The sequence below is a fragment of the Hypanus sabinus genome, chromosome 26 (genome assembly GCF_030144855.1).
Source record: "Hypanus sabinus isolate sHypSab1 chromosome 26, sHypSab1.hap1, whole genome shotgun sequence".
NCBI lineage: Eukaryota > Metazoa > Chordata > Chondrichthyes > Myliobatiformes > Dasyatidae > Hypanus > Hypanus sabinus.
The window spans coordinates 43384771-43404844 of NC_082731.1; the positions used below are offsets into that span (position 1 = coordinate 43384771).

The window sequence follows — 20074 nt, forward strand, 5'->3', positions numbered from 1 at the left end:
TTCACACTCACTGGCACATTATCCACGTGATGTATTTTTTTTTAATTTGTAGCCTATTAACTAATTCATTCTTATCAAAGGAATTTTCTTTATCTATAAAACTGATAGATTTTTCAGAAGTGCCATCTTACACCACTTAGCATTAATTCCCCTCTAAGCATAGTTTCTCAGCATTTCATTAGTTTGCTTAGTATCTATATGATAGTACTCTGAAACAAAATGAAATCTCGGAATGAAGACTGCTTGCCATTTTTGACTCCCAGAAGAACCCCAAGTATCAGAAATTGAACAAGGCTCCTACAGAGGGGTCTGTAGACCACAGGTTGGGAACCCCTGCCTTTAAGGTGAAACAGCAATTAGTTTGCATGTGTTGCTAGCATCGCTTCCAATGCGCAGTCCATCTGGTGCTCAACATGAGTGGCCTCCATAGTGGAGATACCAACAGCTGATCGGGTGACTGTTTTAAGAGGTTCATACCCCAGGAGTGATTGGGCTTCCAGTTGATGCTCCCCTCTTCTGCCCCACCCCCCATTCCCAACTTGATAATTCCGTGACTCAGATATATATTTCTTGGCCATCACAGTTATCTATTCATTGTGATAGTATTTGCACCTACTCCCGTTACAGTACTACTGTAGGTCTCCTGGTAATCTGAAGGGTGCGGAGTTACAGACACATTTTGTGACAACGGATCTGAAATGCTGGAGGATATTGCTTTTTCCCCCAGAGCTGAAATGGCTAACATGAGGGAGCATAGTTTTAAGGTGCTTGGAAGCAGGTATAAGGGGGCTGGGAAATGAATGTACAAGGGTATACGTGCTATCGTAGGGACTGAAATGTGGACAGAGGGGGTGGGGTGGCCCTGTTGGTGAGGAATGAGATTCAGTCCTTTGCAAAAGGTCAGGAGAAGTAGAATCTGTGTGGATAGAACTGAGGAACAGTAAAGGCAAAAGGACCCAAATGGGTGTTGTCTACAGGCCACCAAACAGTAGCTTGGATATTGGGTGCAAGTTGAATAGGGAGTTAACATTGGCATGTGGCAAAGGTAATGTCGCAGTAGTTACAGGGGATTTCAAAATACAGGTGAACTGGGAGAATCAGGTTGGTGCTGGACCACAGGATAGGGAGTTTGTAGAGTGCCTACGGGATGCATTCTTGGAACAGCTTGTACGAGAGCCGACCAAGGACAAGACTATTCTGGATTTAGTGTTATGTAATGAACAGGATTTGATAAGTGATCTCGCAGTAAAGGAGCCATTAGGAGGTAGTGATCACAATATGATAAGCTTTTATCTGCAATTTGAGAAGGATAAGGGCAGCTCAGAGGTGTCAGTGTTGCAGATGAACAGGGGAAACTATGGAGCCATGAGGGAGGAGCTGGCCAAAGTTAACTGGATAGATATCCTAGCAGAAAAGACAGTGGAACAGCAATGGCAGGTATTCTTGGGAATAATGCACAAGGTGCAAAATCAGTTCATCCCCCAGAGAAGGAAGGATTCAAAGGGGGGGAAAGGGGCCACAGTGGTTGACAAAGGAAGTCAGAGATTGCATAGCATTAAAAAAAAAAGGAAATATGATAGAGCTAAGGTGAGTGGGAGGACAGATGATTGGGAAGTTTTTAAGGAACAACAGAACTTAACTAAAAAGACAATACGGGGAGAAAAAAAATGAGGTACGAATGCAAGCTAGCCAGGAATATAAAGGAAGATAGCAAAAGCTTTTTTAGGTATGTGAAGAGAAAGAAGATAGTTAAGAACAATGTTGGGCCCTTGAAGAATGAATTGGGTGAAATTATTATGGGAAACAGAGAAATGGCAGAAAAATTTAATGAGTACTTTAGATCTGTTCACCAAGGAAGACACAAGCAATCTCCCAGATGTATGGATGGGCCAAGGACATAGGGTAACAGAGGAAATGAAACAGATTGACATTAGGAAGGAAACAGTGATGAGTAGACTGATGGGACTGAAGGCTGACAAATCCCCAGGTCCAGATGGTCTGCACCCTAGGGTACTAAAGGAGGTGGCCCTGGAAATTGCAGATGCATTGGTAATCATTTTCCAATGTTCCTTAGATTCAGGACCAGTTCCTGAGGATTGGAGAATGGCTAATGTTATCCCACTTTTTAAAAAAAGGAGGGAGGGAGAAAACAGAGAACTATCGACCTGTCAGCCTGACATCGGTGGTGGGAAAGATGCTAGAGTCCATTATTAAGGATGAAATAGTGGCATATCTAGATAGCAGTGATAGGATTGGGCCGAGCCAGCATGGATTTACCAAGGGTAAATCATGCTTGACTAATCTGTTTGAGTTTTTCAAGGATGTAACCAGGAAGTTAGATGGGGGAGATCCAGTGGATGTAGTGTACCTCGATTTTCAGAAGGCATTTGATAAGGTCCCACATAGAAGACTGGTGGGTAAAATCAAAGCTCAGGGCATCGGGGGGGAAGACATTGACATGGATAGAAAACTGGTTGGCAGATAGAAAGCAAAGGGTAGCGGTGAATGGGTGTTTCTCGGAATGGCAGGTGGTGACTAGTGGGGTGCCACAGGGCTCAGTTTTGGGACCACAGCTGTTTACCATTTATGTTAACGATTTGGATGAAGGCATAAAAAATAACATCAGCAAATTTGCTGATGATACTAAGCTGGGTGGCAGTGTGACATGTGATGAGGATGTTAGGAGAATTCAGGGTGACTTGGATAGGCTGGGTGAGTGGGCAGATACTTGGCAGATGGCATTTAATGTGAATAAGTGTGAGGATATCCACTTTGGGAATAAGAACAGGAAGGCAGATTATTATCTGAACAGTGTAGAGTTGGGTAAGGGAGAAATACAAAGAGATCTCGGAGTCCTTGTTCATCAGTCACTGAAGGTGAATGAGCAAGTGCAGCAGGCAGTGAAGGCGGCTAATGGAATGTTGGCCTTTATTACAAAGGGAATTGAGTACAAGAGCAAGGAAATCCTCTTGCATTTGTACAGGGCCCTGGTGAGACCACACCTGAAGTATTGTGTACAGTTTTGGTCTCCAGGGTTAAGGAAGGACATCCTGGCTGTAGAGGAAGTGCAGCGTAGATTCACGAGGTTAATTCCTGGGATGTCCGAACTGTCTTACACAGAGAGGTTAGAGAGACTGGGCTTGTACATGCTGGAATTAAGGAGATTGAGAGGGGATCTGATTGAAACATATAAGATTATTAAGGGATTGGACAAGATAGAGGCAGGAAGTATGTTCCGGATGCTGGGAGAGTCCGGTACCAGAGGGCATGGTTTGAGAGTAAGGGATGGGTCATTTAGGACAGATTTAAGGAGAAACTTCTTCTCCCAGAGAGTTGTGGGGGTCTGGAATGCACTGCCTCAGAAGGTAGTGGAGGCCAATTCTCTGGATGCTTTCAAGAAGGAGCTAGATAGGTATCTTATGGATAGGGGAATCAAGGGATATGGGGACAAGGCAGGAACAGGGTATTGATAGTGATTGATCAGCCATGATCTCAAAATGGCGGTGCAGGCTCGAAGGGCCAAATGGTCTACTTCTGCACCTATTGTCTATTGTAAGTTTTCCACACAGAGTGGTAGATGCATGGAATGCACTGCCAGTGAAGGTGGTAGAGGCGGATACAATAAGGTTTTTTAAGAGACTCTTAGATAGGTAAACAGAGCTTAGAGAAAGAGGGCTATGCAGTAGGGAAATTCTAGACAGCTTTCACAGTAGATTATACATGGTTAGCACAACATTGTGGGCTGAAGGGCCTGCAATGTGCTGTAGATTTTCTGTGTTCTATGTTCTAACTCAGCAGGCCATGCAGCTTCTCATGGAAGAGAGTAAACAGTCGATGCCTTGAGCCAAGCTCCTTCATCAGGACTGGAAAGAAAGCAGAGAAGTCAGAGTAAGAAGGTGGAGGGAGGGGAAGTAGTAGTACAGGATGGCAGGTGATAGGTGAAACCAGGAGAGGGGGAGGGCGTGAAATAAAGAGCTGGGAAGTCAAATAGTGAAAGCGATAAAAAGCTGGAGAGGTGGGAAACTGATAGAAGAGGGCAGACAACTAGGGAAGAAAGGGCAGGAGGAGAAGCACCAGGGGTAGGTGATGGGTGGGTAAGGAGATAGGGTGAGAGGGGGACACAGGAATGGGGAATGGTGGGGAGGGGGACGATTATCAAAAGTTCGAGAAATCAATGCTCACGCCGCCAGATTGGTGGCTACCCAGTCAGAATATAAGGTGTTGCTCCTCCAATCTGAGTGTGGCCTCATCATGGTAGTAGGAGACCATGGACTGGCATGTTGAAATTGGAATGCGAAGAAGAATTGAAATGGGTGGCCATTGGGAGAGCCCGCTTTTTCTGGCGAATGGTGCGTCAGTGCTTGGGTCTTCTTGCACTGCTTCAATAAGGCCCAATGTAAGCTTGAAAATAGCATTTTGACCTCCATCTGAACACGTTACAACCATTTGTTACCATATCATGATCAACAACTTCACATAATGTGCTTTGCCTTTGTTCTTATTAGAGATAGTTAGACTCTGGCTGATCTACTGGGCATATCCACATTCTCTTTCAGGTTTCAGATCCTGCCACACGTAACAGCTCTAACCTGTCCCTTTAGTTTTCCTTCCAACAGCCTTCATTAATTTCATCTGTTAACCTGACAACTCCGTAAGGAGTTGGACATCTTCAGCGATCCTAGAAATCTACAGAGCTACAGCAACATTCCTTTTCTGATGATTTACGCAGCCCTGGAATCAGGGGTGCAACACAACATTAAGTATTAATGATGCTGGTTGCTCTGCCATTGCGCTTTATCAAACTTAGCACATCGTTCACCGAGCTGCAATCACAATGAGAAAAATCCTCAGTAATGTCATCCAGTCTTTGGCTGTTATTCCCTCAAAACAAAGCAATGCACAAGTGGCCAGTATCAATCCTTGAATCTTTGCTGTCGCATCCAGGAGGGACTCTCTTTCACAACAGACGTTGCAATTATACCATAGCAATTAACTTGTGCGCACCTCAACGTCACAGGAAAGTAATCAGATTTCGGAAATTTTGGAGCTTACTCTGGAACAGAGAGTTCTGAAGACTTGCAAGAGCTTTAATTGCAAGCTTACCCCAGACTTCCCTGAGCCACATGTGCCCACAGTTACGCCACTATTCCTGCCTTAAGAACAGTCCTTCCAAAGTGAGATATTGCCCATTTTCTATCCTATACATCCTCCTCCTCCTGATATCTGTAAATCCCCTCCACTGCCCTCCACAATCTTTAACAAATTCCGGTTTCCCAATCCTCTGTCTCCTTTCATTCATTCCTTTTACAACTCCAAATCCCACCATCTGAGAGCTCCAGTTTCATCTTGTACTGAGGCAGTCTTATCCTTAACAGCACAACTAGGAAATCCAATGGCCCAAGTTGAATCCCAATCTCCAATGCTTAGTGTGGAATGTAAGAGTTCTGCCAAGTGTTTCCTCAAAGTGCTGCTTCCATTTCCTCCCACATTCCAGACATGCGTCGGTTTAACTGGCTGCTGTACACTGCCCAGAAGTGGAGCTAAGTGGTAAAGTCAGGGGGAGGTGGTGATATCAGAATCAGGTTTAATATCACTGGCATATGTTGTGAAATGTGTTAACTTTGTGGCAGCAGTACAAAGCAATACATGGGAAATATAGAAAAAAACTGAATTAAAGTATGTATGTGTACAGTATATTAAATAGTTAAAATAAATTTACAAAATTGGAAATAAAAATGTAGTGTGATAGTACAAACAAGCTGGAGGAGCAGTCAATGTTTCGGGTCGAGACCCTTTGTCAACAGAGCAATCCTTTGACTGCTCATTTCAACGGATGCTGCCCGACCTGCTGAGTTCATCCAGCTTGTTTGTAAGTGTTGATTTGACCACAGCATCTGCAGTGTTTTGTAGTGAGATAGTGTTCATGGGTTCAATGTCTATTCAGAAATGGGATAACAGAGGGGAAGAAACTGTTCCTGAATTGCTGAGTGTGCACCTTCAGGCTCCCATACCTCCTTCCTGATAGTAGCAATGAGAAATGGGCATGTCCTAGTGGAGGTCTTTAATGATGGATGCCACCTTTTTGAGGCATCGTTCCTTGAAGATGTCTTGGATTCCATAAAGGCTAGTACCTGTGATGCAGCTGACTAATTTTGCAGCACTCTGCAGCTTACTTTGATAACAGAGGAATAAAATCGGACCAGTGTAGGACTTGCATAAATGGGTCCTTGACAATCACCAAGGACTCACCAAGCCAAAAGCTTGTTCCCTTCCACACTGAAAACTCTGCTTGCTTCCTCCAAATTAAAGATTTTGCAATGGAAGCTCTTACAGGTCTTTATTGTATCTTTGGAACATCCTTTGTTTTTTCACCTTTGCTACACTGAAAACTATCAACTGTGCTGTTCTTGTCCTAAAACAGAGGAAAACATCAAGCTTGCTTCCAACATTCACATAGCCCACCTTTAGCCCCCACCCTCTCCCCATAGCATTTTCTCAATTTCCCAATTTCAAGGATCTCTGCCATTAAGCCAGAAAATATGATATGGTGACTATTTTCCCTGCAGTTTCTGAAAATTCATACCATTGTCCCAATTGTTCCATCATTTACACTGACAATGCTGCCCATACACCAACAATGGCCAGGCCCACCTCTGCCCATTCCACTTCCCATAACTGTCCCTCAGAATATTACCTTCATTTTCATCAAATTCCCTCATGTTGACAAATGTCAACCTAACTCTTCAGATCAACATAAATACAAGAAATTCTGCTGGAATTCTTCAGCAACACACAGCCAGACAATGTGCTGGTGAACTCAGCAGACCAGGCAGCATCGATGGAAAAGAGTAAACAGGCGACGTTTCAGGTCGAGACCCTTCATCAGGACTGGAAAAAGAGAAGTCAGAGTAAGGTGGGGAGGGGAGGGAAGTAGTGCAAGGTGGCAGGTGATGTGAAACCGGGAGAGGAGGAGGAGGTGAAGTAAAGATCTGGGAACCCAATAGATGAAAGAGATAAAGGTCTGGAAAAGGGGGGAATCTGTTACAGGGGGGAATCTGTTACAGGGGGGAATCTGTTACAAGAGGATATAAGAACATGGAAGAAAGGGAAGGGGCAGGAGCACCAGAGGGAGATGATGGGCAAGTAAGGAGATGAGGGAATCTCCTTACTGACACATCACCTCCCTCTTGTGCTCCCACCCCTTCCCTTTCTTCCATGGTGTGTGCTGCAAAGGTATGGTCAAGATAGCTATGGGAGTCTAGAAGTGTCCCACCATTTCTGTTCAATAAAACACCTGAGAAGCACATATTGCAATGCATGAGTTTGCTTGCTCCCAAGGTTCCATGTTGTTTGACATCACTATGCATCGTGTCTCATCACCATGATTATTCTTGGCAAACTTTTCTACAGAAGTAGTTTGCCATTGCCTTCTTCTGGACAGTATCTTTACAAGCCGGCTGACCCCAGCCATTATCAATACTCTTCAGAGATTGTCTGCCTGGCATCAGTGGTCGCATCACCAGGGCTTGTGATCTGCACCGGCTGCTCATACGACCGTCCACCACTTGCCTCCATGGGTTCACGTGACCATTATCGGGGAGGGGGGGGGGAGGGGGAGAGAAGAGCAGCTAAACAGATGCTACACCCTGTCCAAGGATGGCCTGTAGGAAAGCAGAGGGAAGGAGCTCCTTGCACCTCCTTTGGTAGAGATACATCTCCACCCCACCAACCCAGAATGCACAAGTAGTCTGATTAAAAGAGCAGAGTAAACTAAAAAATAGTTTACATGGTGTTTAAACAAAGACTGCATTTTCCTAAATTTTGGAAAAAATGACAATGTTTTAGTATCACATGCATTCCTTCTTATGGTTAAATATAATTACTGAGCGATTAGGCACATTAAATAGCAAGGACAAAAACACTCAACAGCACAAGATTCCATAAATAGCACAAAATGCACGTGTATTACCTTTACTCTCAATCTGTGACTGTCTCTATGACGTCTATTCACCAATCATCATCTTCTCATTATGGTGAATTTCATGCTGGAAAACAGGAGAGAGATTATCAGTGCTGAAGGTGAAACTGGTATTGCCTTTCAAATACTACAAAAAATGTTTAGAGTCATAGAAAAGTACAGCACAGATACAGGCCCTTTAGTCCTTCCATCTAGTCTGTGCCGAGTCATTTAAACTACCTACTCCCAGCAACCTGCACCAGGGCCATTGCCCTCCATACCCCTACCATCCACATACCTATTCAAACTTCTATTAAACATTGAAATCAAGCTCGCATGCATCACTTGCGTTGGCAGCTCATTCCACACTCTCACCACCCTCTGCGTGAAGAAGCTTCCCCCCTTGGTCCTCCTTAAAATTTTCACCTTTCACTCTTAACCCATTTGTAGTCTCACCCAGCCTCAGTGGAAAATAAGTTGCTTGCATTTACTCTTTCTATACCCTTGAATGATTTTGTATCCCTTCTTTTTTTTATTAACATTTAAAGCAAGAACACACAGATATCTAAGACACAGTACCAAGTTTATTTCTGCATTACAATCCAAATGTTAAATTTTGAATTACATTTTAAAATCCAAGTTCTGCCCTCCTTTCCTCAAGAAGGCAGCATCATTAAGGACCCCAGTTACCCAGGACATGCTTTGCTCTCATTGCTACCATCAGGAAGTACAGAAGCCAGAAAGCAGACAATAATTCAGGAATAGCTTCTTCCCTCTGCCATTCCATTTCTGAATGGACTTTATTTTTATTTTTGCACAAATTATTTAACACAGTACATGTATATAAGATCTGTATTGCAGTTGTGTGGCAGAATGTTACTGAACAATTGTATAAGGTTGGAAGGTCACAATAGGGAAAGAGATTGTGAAATACAACATGCAATGGATTTATTGCAGATTTGATAGGCTGAATGACCCATTTCTCTGCTCAATTAGCCTTCCAATTTTTCGGTCATTATCGAGCAAGGCTCCCACTGTACTCCAAAAGCAATTAATCGTAGTCATTAACACAAAACAATTCTTCTGACAACTCACCTACCCTGACAGCTATTCCCACATCACTTTTTTAATAAACCTGGCAAAAGCATTACTGTAAAGGCTAATCAAAGATTCTGTGCCTCTGAAATCTTTTAGTTCAAGTTACTTTTGTACTCAGTCCCATAAAAATGAACCAAAAATGTCCCACACAACTTTGGCACACGTTCTCTGGTTCCAAATTCCTGTTCGAGAAATGAATCCAAAGACCCTATTTACACTTATGGTTTTGTGACCTAAAAAAGTTCAAAGTAAATTTATTATCAAAGGACCCCGAGTTTCATTTTCTTGCAAGTAATCACAGCAAATACAAAAATGAGATGTGGATTCCTTCAAGGTGGAGCCCACAGGTTGTGGAAACAGTTCAGTGATGGGGCAAGTAAAATTGAGTGAAGTTATACCTCTGGTTGAAATGCCTCCTGGCAGAAAGGTACCAACTGGTTCTGAACCTGATTGTGTGGGTCCTGAGGCTTCTCTACCTTCTTCCAGGTGGCAGCAATGAAAAAGAACACGGCCTGGATAGTAGAGTCCTTGATACGAATACTGCTTTCTTGAGACAGCACTCCGTACAGATGTACTCATGGTGGGGAGGGCTTTACCCGTGATTCTCTAAGCCATATCCACTACTTTTTGTAGACTTTTTCCATGCAAGGGAATTGGTGTTTCCATACCAGGCTGTGATTTAACCAATCAATATACTGTCCACCACTCATCTATAGAAGTTTGTCAAAGTTTTAGATGTCAGGCCAAATCTTTGCAAACTTCTTAGGAAGTAGAGGTGTTGCCATGCTCTCTTCATAATAGCATTTGGATGCTGGACCCAGAACAGGATCCTCTTAACTTGCTGACCACCTTCACCTCTGATTGGCTGATGAGGACTGGCTCATGGTCCTCCAGTCTCTTCCTCATGACAATAATTATTTCCTTGGTCCTGCTGACAGTGAGCAAGAGCTGTGGCACCACTCCGCCAAATTTTCAATCTCCCTCCTACATGCCAATTCATCACCTTTGATTTAACCTGCGACAGTGGCATCATCAGCAAACTTAAGTTGTTTAGCCTCACAGTCCTAAGTATAAAGCAAGCAAGCACATAGCCTTGCAGTACACCTGTGCTGAGGAAGATTGTGGAGATGTTGTTGCCTACCCAAACTAACTGGGATCTGCAAGTGAGGATCCAACTGCACAAGGAGGTATTGAGGCCTAGGACTTGAAACATTGATTAGTTTTGAGGGGCTGATAGCATTGAATGCCGAGCTGTGGTCAATGAAGAGCATCCTGATGTGTGCATCTTCACTGTACAAATGTACCAGGGTTGAGTGAAAAGAGCCAATCCAATGACACCTGTTGTTGACCTGTTGTGACGGTAGGCAAATTGGAGCGGATTCAAGTCACCTCCCAGGCAGGAATTGATACGTTTCATCACCAACCTCTCAAAGCACTTCATCACAGTCCATGAAAGTGCTACTGGATGATAGTCATTGAGGCAGGTTTCCATAGACACCCCCCTCCCCCACCACCCTTTTGCCTTCTCCGAATAACCAGTGTAATTAGAATCCATCCATAATTAGTATTGAGAAGCACTCATATCCAGCGAGTCTGAAGTGAGTCATATCGCCGTGAAACACAGAACACAGCAACTCCTCATTTCCCACTGGCACAGCAAACTTTCCCCTTTGGTCCTCAGTCATCTTCTCCAGTGATTGTTCATTTGCTAACAAGATACTAGGTAGAGGGAGTTTCATTCCTCACGGTTTCAGTCTGGTTTGAGGTCCTCCTCTCCTCAATCTCTTTTTGCTGTGGTGTACCTATGTTCACGTAAAGGTGTTGTACCTACCCGCTTGGGGATTAGTACTGCCAAGTCCACAAGAAGACCGTAAAATCACTAGTTCATTAAGATAGTTCAAAAGTCCATTGCTTAAAGGGAAATTGTGGGCAGTGTATTGTTCAGAAGTATATTGTGAAGTTTTGTAAGCAGCCTGCATCACATCGCAATGGTTCACCAGAGGCATCATGGATGTAAACAATGAAATGTTTTTTTTGATCTGTGCATTCATACCCGTGCCCTCAGACTTCATCACTTCTACAGCAAAGGTACCACTCCTCTCCACTTAGTACTACAACCCTGCAACAAGTTGATAGAAATCTTCAGAGGATTGTTAATGCAAACTTGGACAATTACATTCTGATCACTGGAACAAACCCATCCATTGGTTATATGACAATGACAATTAAATATGTTCACAATATCATTAATATTTGATGATATTAAGCTTGCAAGTTAAATAAGAACAGTAACCTCTAAAAACTCAACATTACAAAATACAATTTCCACAATCAGACATGACCTCTGACCCAAGATGGTTCTGATCAGATGTTTCTGTCTTGTTCCAAACAATTCACTTTCACATACAGGTTTGTAAGTAATGTTGCAGTTACCTAAAACTCTGGTTATTTATTTATTTATTGAGGTACAGTGGAGAACAGGCTCTTTGTGCCACTCCACCCAGCAATCTCCTGAGTTAATCCTAGCCTAATCACAGGTCAATTCACAATGACCAACTAACCTATCAACCGGTACATCTTTGGACCGTGGGAGGAAACCAGAGCACCCAGAGGAAACCCGAGCAGTCACAGGGAGAACATACAAACTCCTCACACACAGCGGAGGGAAATGAACCCAAGTCGCTGGTACTGTAAAGCGTTGTGCTAACCACTAAGCTACTGTGACATCCATCTTTCGTCTGCAAGAGCAATTTTTAGTGCCCCATCATAATGAAAGATCAGGGCAGTCCTGACCAGACTATTGCTGAAGATGTACGACCATAACATGGAGCTAACGTTAAGTACACAGTTCCTACAAGCTGCAAGGCAGTGATATTTAGTGAGCACAATTTGCAAATAAACCCAAAAACTTCTCTGCATGAACGGCTGGTATTAGCAATGCTTTTAAATCACCAAGGTGGTTTCATTTTGGCATTTCAGAAAAATTAATTCCACATAGCAGTGTTCAAGTGGAATCTTGAGTACATTTAACATTGAAACATTTCAGTTACACGAAGTCTAATTATGATGCGATTAATCCTGCAGGCCTCATTAGCATAAGACTAAACACCAACGTTGACAATGGAGAAACTCCTTGTAAAGTACTAGCTCGCCATCAAAGCCATTGTCCGTGCTGCATGGTAAAAAAAAATTACATCAGAGTAGCATTAATAGTTTCACGGATCAATATAAAGAACTCAATTATGCTCAGACAGCCTGTATATATGATAAATTATTCTTGGCTGTGGGGTCTCTTCAGCAACGGGGGATTTGCACTTACTCCAGTTCCATCAGTGGAATAAGGTGATATTTCAATGCAGCTATTCAATAACAAAAGAAATTTACAGGCACAAAACTTCAAAAAAAAATTGTCCATGACGGTTATTGTACACCACCTGAACTCAGGAGGGAAAGCTGTGAAGTGCAGTTTTCTTTATAGAAGGGAAAAAAAACAAGAAAAATGGCATGATGGGGACATTCAATCTAATTCAGTTAAGGAAAGAGCAGGTCAGATTATTTAAGCTCTCAATCTTATGTGCAAATGTAACTTGATAGTCTAAACGAAAACAGAATCGTAGAAAAGTACAGCACAGAAACAGGTCCTTTGTTGCACCTAGTTCGCGCCGAACCATTTAAACCACGTACTCCCATCAACCTTCACCAAGGACACAGCCCTCCAAATAACCTACCACCCACGTACATATCCAAACTTCTCTTCAACATTGAAATCAAGCTCGCATGCGCTGACAGCTCGTTCCACACTCACAACCCTCTGAGTGAAGAAGTTTCGCCTTATCTTCCCCTTAAACTTTTCACCTTCCACCCTTAACCTCCAGTTTATAGTCCCACACAACCTCAGTGGAAAAAGCCTGCCTGCATTTACCCAATCTAAACCTTCATAATTTTTGTATACCTCTATTAAATCTTCCCTCAATCCCCTATGTTCCAAGGAATAAGGTCCTAACCTACTCAATCTTTCCTTATAACTCAGGTCCTCCAGACCCTGCAACTCTCATGGGCAATTTGTATGAAAAGAGAAATCCTCACCTCAAAAAAAATCTGATACTTGAGATCTATTATGTCTATGTAAAACAGTATTACTAGTGAGCATGCTCTATCACAAGGAAAAAAACAGAACTCATTGAAAATTGGCAGTCTTTCAGAACCAGGATGCATGTAGACAAGTATTCTCACTGGGGTTACTTAGTGCATGAAAAATGGCACTTAGAACCAATTTCCTTCTCGTGTCACATTCTTAATTTATCACCTCTTATTATTCCTGACATAACCACTAAGACAGCGCTGTAACTACCATCATGTCCTTGCCTGACGTGTGACAAATGTTGTAAGGGTAAAAATAAAACTACAAATGTAAAAAGTGAAAATAAAATCTGACATAAGTTCAGGAACAGAAAAGATCAGGAAAAGAATATATATATAGCCTTGATTGGGCTAAAAATTGGGAGGGGTGTTTCTATTCTGAAAAGTCCACATCTAAATTGTCTACATCTTGTGTTCTTTCACAGACACTAACAGAATTAAATACACAACTGAATATTTTGTTCTTAGCTTTTGTCTAAAGTGTAGTTTGACAAATTAGGTTTATGCCCAAATCCATTGTCAAACACTGGAGAGTGCACTTGAGATGACAACAAATTATGGTGATAAGCAAACTTTTACAATCAAAGTAATTAAAATTTAAAACCACAAACCAGGAAACACAATATTCATAATTAATCTTCTTTTAGGTTTATAATCAACAAACATCAATCAAGAGAATTTATTTTCCTTCGGCAGGGGGCAATCAGCGCAAGAGGTGGCTCAGCTGCTTTTCAGCTTTCTCCCCCTCGGCAGGTGGCAACCAGAAAGGAGTTGGAAGCGGAGTGGCCACTGTTGGAGTGGGGCATTGTTAGAGTGGTCCTGCTTTGGCGAAACAGATTTGGGCAAGCACAGATGGAAGCCACAAAGTTTTTAGTAAGTTTTTTTTCTGTTAGTACATTGCTTGTGCACTTAGAATGGGCCTAGATGTAGTGTTACATTCCTTATGTGAGTTGTGGGACATGTGGCAGACCTCCAGTCTCCTTGATAAATATATCTGCACAAAGTGCATTGAGATCCATTTAAGGAACTGGAGATGCAGTTGGATGAGCTTCAGCACACACGGAAAATGAGGAGGTGCTGGATAGGGGTTACCACCTCCATTTAACTCCCAAGTTTCAGGAGATAAGTCCGAGTGACCTATCAAGAGAGGGAAAGGGTAGGCAGTGCATGAATGTGTGCCTGAGGAATTGGTGCAGGGGACAGGACTGCAGATTTCTGGATCAATGGGATCTCCTTTGGGGAAGGAGTGACCTGTACGATAAAGGGCAGTTAACCCCTGTACCCAAAGGGGACCAATAACCTTGCGGCAGGTTTGCTAGAGCTATTGGGAAGGGTTTAAACTAATTTAGCGGGGTTACAGGAACTACAGTAGTAGGGCTGAGGATGGTGCAGTTGGTATACAACTAGATGAAGCACGAAATGAGACAGCGAAGATGGACAGACAGATGATAGGGCAAAATTACAGTCAGTAGGAGTAACAGGGAGCAAAATCAGAAAGGGTGATGAATACAGGATTGAAGGAGTTATATTTGAATACACAGTATAGGAAACAGGCCATTCAGCCCTTCTAGACTGCGCCAAAACTTTATTCTGCTGGTCCCATTGACCTGCATCCAGTCCATAACACTCCAGACCTCTTTCATCCATGTATCTATCCAATTACCACGTCAGATGGCAGCTCGTTCCACACTCCCACCACCTTCCACTTTCACCCTAAAGCCATGTCCTCTCGTATTTATCTCTCCTAATCTAAGTGGAAAGAGCCTACTCGCATTTACTCTGTCTATACCCCTCATAATTTTGTAAACCTCTATCAAATCCCCCCTCATTCTTCTACGCTCCAAGGAATAAAGTCCTAACCTGTTCAATCTTTCCCTGTAACTCAACTCCTGAAGACCCGGCAACATCCCAGTAAATCTTCTCTGCACTCTATCAATCTTACTGATATCCTTCCTATAGTATATGGAATAAGGTGGATGATCTTGTAGAACAGTTAAGAGAATGGCAGGTATGATGCTGTGGGCATCTCAGAGCTGAGGCTGAAAGTAGTTCATAGTTGGGAGCTTAACGTTCTAGATATGCATTGCATCGAAAGGACAGGCAGGCAGACAGGCAGATGGGGTAAGTAGATCTATCAGTAAAAAAATGAAATCAAGTCCTTAGAAAGAGGTCATGTAGGATTGGATTAGAATCCTTGTGGGTAAGTTAAGAAACTGCGAGGCTATAAAGACCCTGATGGGAGTTATTACAGGCCACCAAACTGTAGCCAGGATAACAGGAGACGGAAACGGCATTGAAAAAGGGCAATGTTGTAATAATCATGAGGGACTTCAATTTGCAGATAAGATTGGGAAAATCCAGTTGATGCTGGATACCAAGAGAAGCAATTTGTAGAATGCCAAGGAGGTGGCTTTTTAAGAGCAGCTGGTGGTTGAGCCCACCAGAAGAACAGCAATTCTGGATTGGGTGTAATGAACCAGATTTGATTAGGAAGCTTAAGGCAAAGGAACACTTAGGAGACAGTGATCATAATATGATAGAATTCACCCTGCAGTTTGAGAGGGAAAAGATAAAGACAGATGTATCAGTGTTACAATGGAGTAAAGAGGCACGAGGGAGTAGCTGGCCAAAGTTGATTGGAAGGGGACACTAGCTGGGAGAAATTCAGAAGGCACAGGAAAGAAAGTATACTAAAGGGAGGATGAGGCAACCATGGCTGACAAGTCAAAGACAGCATAAAAACAAAAGTGAGGGTATTTTATAGAGCAAAAACTAGAGGGAAGTTGGATGATTGGGAAGATTTAAAAAAAAAACACAGAAGGCAACCAAAGAAATATGAAGGTACACTAGCCAATATAAGTGATACAAAAAGATTTTTCAAATATACAAGGAGTAAAATGCTGGTAAATGACAATGGAGAGGTAGTAACGGGGGACAAAGAAATGGCAGAGGAACTTGAGTACTTTGCATCAATCTTCACTGTGGAAGATGCGAACAGAATGCCAGATATGTGAGAATGTCAAAGTTCAAGATAAATTTATTATCAAAATACAGAGATGTCACTATATACAATAATAAATCCATAATAGAATAATAACCATAATATAATCATTAAGACCACAACCAGTGTGCAAAGGACAACAAACTGTTCAAATACAAAATGACAGAAATAATAATTAATAAATAAGTAATAAGTATCAGGAACATGAAATGAAGAGTCCTGGAAGAGAGTCCATAGGTTATGGGAACATTTCAATAATGGGGTTAAGTGAAGTCGAGTGAATAAGGGGACAGAGATGAGTGTTGTTGCTATTATTAAGGAGAAGTTACTTAGGAAACTGGGAAGTCTGAAGGTCACCTGGACCAGATGGACTACGCCCCAGGGTTCTGGAAGAGATAGCTGAAGAGATTGCAAAAACATTAGTGATGATCTCTTGAAAATTACTAGATTCTGGAGGACAGGAAAATTGAAAATGTCACTCCAAGAAGTGAGGGAGGCAGGAGAAAGGTACTTCAGTGGTTGGAAAAATGTTGAGGTCTATTATTAAGGATGGTTTCAAGGTACTTGAAGGCACGTGATAAAATAGGCCAAAGACAGCATTGTTTCCTTCAGGGAAATCTTGCCTAACATATCAGTTTGAATTCTTTGAGAAAACAATAGGCAGCCTAGACAAAGTAAAGTGCTGCACCTGAGGCTGCTTAACAAATAAAAAGCCTATGGCATTATGGGAAAGGTACTAGAATGGATGAAAGAATGGCTGACTAGCAGGAGGCAGAGTAGGAATAAAGGAGATCCTTTCTGGCTCTGTCGATGACTAGAGGTGTTCCGCAGGTGTCAGTGTTGGGAACAATCTTTGCAAAATTGTACGTCAATGATTTGGATGAAGGTAGCGATGACTTCGAGGCCAACTTTGCAGACCTTACAAAGATAGGCAAAAGGGCAGGTAGTGTTGAGGAAGCCAGGAGTCAGCAGGACTTAGATTGGGGAATGGGCAAAGAAGAGGCAGATGGAATATAATAAAGGGAAGTGTATGGTCATATACTTTGCCGGAAGGAATAAAGGCATGGTCAATTTTGTAAATGGAGAGAAATGTCAAAAATCAGAAGTGCAGAGGGACTTGGGAGTCCTCATGCACCATTTCCTAAAGGTTAATTTGCAAGTTGAGTCAGTAGTAAGGAAGGCAAATGCAATGTTAGCATTCATTTCGAGAGGCCTAGAATACATAAGCAAAGATGTAACGATAAGGATTTATAAGGGAATCATCAGACCACACTTGGGTAGCATTGAGAGCAGTTTTGGGCCCTTATCTAAGAAAGTATGTGCTGGCATTGGAAAGGCTTCAAAAGAGGATAAGAATAGTCCCAGGAATGAAGTGGATATCAAACGAGGAGTGTTTGATGACTCTGGACCTGTATTCGCAGAAGTTCAGCAGAATAAGGGGAGATATCATTGAAAGTTATAAAATATTGGAAGGTCTGGATGGAGTGGATGTTCCTATAGTGGGTGTGTCTAGGACCAGAGAGCATAGCCTCAGAATTGAGAGACGTCCATTTAAAACAGGTGAGGAAAACATTTTTTTTTTCTTGAAAAGCCAGAAGGTAGTGAATCTGTGGAATCCTTTGCCATGGATGGCTGTACAGGCCAAGTCATTAGGCGAAGCTTGATAGGTTCTTCATTAATCAGGGTGTCAAAGATTACAGGGAGAAGGCAAGAGAATGGGGTCAACAGGAAAAATAACACCAGGATGGAATGGTGAAGCAGACTTAATTGGTCGAATAGCCTAATTCTGCTCCTAGGCCTTATAGTTAATTCTGGGTTTTCCAACCTTTTTATGCCATGGAGCCTTTGGAACCCTGGTCTATCTCTAAAAGTTCTGCCTCCTTATAGTGCAAATATGTGAGCAGAAATTTCAAGAGTGGATTTAAAAACATTCAGCTTACAGTTGCAATTAACTTTGTGAGCCCTTTGCAGTTACTTGATTTTCTGCATTTATTACTCATAAAATGTGGTCTGATCTTCATCCAAGTCACAATAATAGACCAACACAATTTGCCTAAACTAATACAGTAACATGCAAACAGTTATAATTGTTCTTATCAATGCTGAGTACATCATTTCAAAAATCACAGTCTAGGTTCAACAAAGTATGTGAACTTCTGGGGTAATGACTTCCACAAAAGCTAATTGGAGTCAGGCGTTCTAATCAATGAATGCTGAAGAGGTGAAAAAGAACTCAAGGGTAACAGCAAAAGACCTGCAGAAATCTATGGAACTTGCTAAAGTCTCTGTTGCTCTATGTCTCAAGTTTACAAAATACCACCTGGATGTTCCACAACCCTTCTGGGATGATGTTTGTGGACAAAGGAGATAGAAGTTGAACATTCTGACAGAAATGTATATTGCTATGTTTGGAAGAAAATGGGCACTGCACACCAACATCAAAACCTCATCCCAACTCTGAAGCATGGTAGAAAGAGCATCATAGTTTGGGGCTGCTTTGCTGCCTTAGGGCTGGACAGCTTGCAATCGTTAAGGGAACAATGAATTCAAAGTTGTAGCAAGACATTTTACAGGAGAATGTCCGTCACTGAAGCTTAATAGAAGCTGGATGAGACAACAAGCTAATGAGTCAAAACACAAGAGTAATTCAACACAATGGTTTAAAATGAAGAAAATCCATTTTGGAATGGCCAAGTCAGAGTCGAGACCTTAACCTAATTGAGATGCTGTGGCATGACCTGAAGCAGGCTGTTCACGGAAGATATCCCAGAAATATTGATGAACTGAGACAGTTTTGTATGGAAGAATGGTCTAAAATCTTACTCACTACTGTGCAAGTCTGATCAGCAGCGACAGGAAACGTTTGGTGGAGGTTATTGCTGTTAAAAAAGATTCTACCAGTTACAATATATAAGGGTTCACATTCTTTTTCCAACCTAGATTGTGAAAGATTAAACAATGTGTTCAATAAAGAAATGAGAAGTCCAATTGTTTGTGTGTTATTAGTTTAGGCAGATTACGTTTGTCTATTATTGTGACTCAGATGAAGATCAGACCACATTTTATGCATAATTAATATGAAAAACAGGTAATTGCAAAGGGTTCTTGCAACTGTAGCTACGTTGTGACACTACATCATTTACTTCAGAGAAATACAGCAGAGAAACAAGCCCTTTAAACCTAACAAGATCATACTGTGGCGACCCATTTCCTGGCGTATCCGAACCGACTCACAATTAGATAGCCTATGGGGGTTTGCGAGCACAGAGCTTTGGAGCCTCTGCGCCATGGGGGGCCGGTTGACAGAGGCTTAAAAGTGAGGCTGAAGTTTTCGAATAAAGTTTTTTTCCTTCGACTGCAGTTACCGACTCCGTGTCGTAATTTTAGCGCTGCGTGTAGCACACCGCTACAATACCAGCCATTAAACAACGTTGCGCCTCTACTTTCTTAGAAATTTGCACAGATTCAGCAGGTCATCGACAAACTTCTATAGATGGACAATGGAAAGTATCCTGACTAGTATCAAAACACCAATGCCCAAGAACAGAAATACTTACAAAAAGTGATGGATACAGCCCAAGTCCATCAAGCCCCACCATCCAGGCCATGCTCTTTTCTCACTTCCACCAAGTTACAGCAGCAATAGGTCCTGCATCACAAGGTTCAGGAACAGTGTCTTCAACCATCAGGCTCCTGAACCAGTGTGGATAATTTCACTCCAACTGCCACCTATGGAATCAATTTCAAGGACTCCACACCTCATGTTCTCAGTATTAATTTAGTTTTGCACATTGGTTGTTTCTGTCTTTGAACTTAGAATTTTTATACTAGTCATACCCTGACCTATTTCATTCTTCACACATTTCTATAAATTGAAT

At 42.2% G+C, this 20074-nt stretch overlaps 1 protein-coding gene across 4 annotated transcripts in view; it reads right to left on the minus strand.

The window, feature by feature from the left end:
• LOC132381494 (rho GTPase-activating protein 35-like) overlaps positions 1-20074 on the minus strand; it is a 207648-nt gene that overhangs the window by 124752 nt on the left and 62822 nt on the right. For all 4 annotated transcript variants that reach the window (XM_059950936.1, XM_059950938.1, XM_059950935.1 and 1 more), the window contains one exon: positions 7970-8045. The gene's annotated coding sequence lies outside the window, so the exon portion shown is untranslated. The remainder of the gene's footprint in view (positions 1-7969; positions 8046-20074) is intronic.